Source organism: Trichechus manatus, unplaced genomic scaffold, assembly GCF_000243295.1.
Source record: "Trichechus manatus latirostris isolate Lorelei unplaced genomic scaffold, TriManLat1.0 scaffold00109, whole genome shotgun sequence".
In the NCBI taxonomy this organism is placed as follows: Eukaryota; Metazoa; Chordata; class Mammalia; order Sirenia; family Trichechidae; genus Trichechus; species Trichechus manatus.
Window position 1 is genome coordinate 1,650,607 of NW_004444045.1, and position 1,903 is coordinate 1,652,509.

A 1,903-nucleotide genomic window follows, 5' to 3' on the forward strand; every position below is an offset into this window, starting at 1 on the left:
TAATAGCAAATTTTGTAAGATAGAAAGGCTGTGATTTATTTTTGACTTTTTTGGAATAGTTTTCAGAAAACATAAAATGACAAGAACACATACAAATATCGGAGTTATTCATTGAACTACAGACTCTTAGCCTAGGAAGGGACTTTCGAAGTACTCCAGCCCACCTCCCCTCTGAAAGCAGGAGTCACTTTTCAAATGTCCCTCAGGTATTTAACTAGCCTCCTCAAATCTTTTCCAAGTTTGAAGCACTTCATCTCATAAAAATAACACAAACAACTTTTAATCATTTAAAACAAAAGAAAGAATAAAACAAGGGGAGGCAGGTCTCTCATGCCATGTACTTGTTAAAGAAAGGTCACATCCTTGAAGCAGCTTTGCAATATGCAGAGCACAGTACTGGCTTCAGAAAAATAAACAGATTCTGTGTATTTAAATTACAAAGAGCTGCTTTCATCCTCCTCTATAAAAACTAGCAAAATATATTCATTCAAGTACATTAATTGTACTTCATATAGTTTTACACTTGGGATGAAGCTGAAACAAGAAAAATACAGAACAAAAAACCCAGCCAACACAGACTCGTTTAAAAAAAAAACCATAGTAAAATATTAATTATTGTGAGATGTGATCAAATGAAAATTAATTCTGCATAACAACATAAAGGAGTTCTATTATTTACTGAAATTTTCCACTATAAGAAGAGCTTGATTAAAATAAAGAAATACATAAAATTGGAACAGTAAGTAAGTAAATGTGATTATTTAGTTCATTTCAGAAGGTCTCCTGGTCCAGCTGCTAAGCACACCAGTCTCTGGGTTTTCAGCGAAGTGTTACCAACTCTTCTGAAGAGGTAGGGTGAATGGCAACGGTGTTGTCAAAGTCGGCCTTAGTTGCTCCCATTTTTACCGCAACAGCAAAACCCTGCAGCATTTCATCACAACCAATTCCTTGCATATGGATCCCAACCACCTGGAAAAACAATTTTTTTTTAAAGTGAAATTTTGTATTAGGTGCACAGTCATGAGCAGCACCTGGTATTTTAAAAACCTGACAACATTTCTAATCCCAGCACGAAGTAACACGACCTAGAAGGTCCCGGGCAGTCCCACCTCCCTGTCCAGTCTCCAGCCCATCTCACGTAGCTCTTCCTCAGGCTTTCCTTGCTCTGGCCTCGCAGACTTTCCCTCTTTCCCAAACACTCACCATGGTCCTTCCTTTGCACAAACTGCTCCCTCTATGTGGACAATCTTTCCTCCTCTCGTAGTTAATAGTTAAAGCCTATTTATTCTTCACATAGCTACATAGTTGTGCCCTCCTGACCAAGTTAAATTCCTCTACGTCACGATCTCTCAGTACTAATCTTCTCCTTCATGGTTCTATCACAGTTACAACTTTTTATTTATTTGTGTGACTGAACAATTACAGCCCACCTCTCCTGGCAGACTTTAATCTCTAGAGAATGGGACCCTGCGGTTGTTTGCTCAATGTTCTGTCTCCGCGGCCCAGCAAAGATCAGCATTTAGGAGGTCTCAGTCCATACATGCTGGATGACTACATGAATGATCGCCAAGAGGCGTCTTTTTCAGTCTCATTCTCCAGCGAGGTTGCTCAACACATCTTAGCACTATTAGTTAATGTCCACTTTCAGCAAATACATTCAAGGCAAATATTCCACTGAAAAGCAAAATTAGAGAACACAAAGTGTAGCTACAAAAATAATTTGTTTAAAAACAAACCAACTACATCTCAATTTAAAACACAAACAAAAACTCAGATCAAGTATTACAAATGCATTAAACAGAGCCAGAATCTTACTTGCTGTGATCTAAGTTGAACTTACACAGAGCCTCTGGTAATGGCAGGGGCATACCCCAACTGTTCGTCTTTAGAGACTACCAGACAA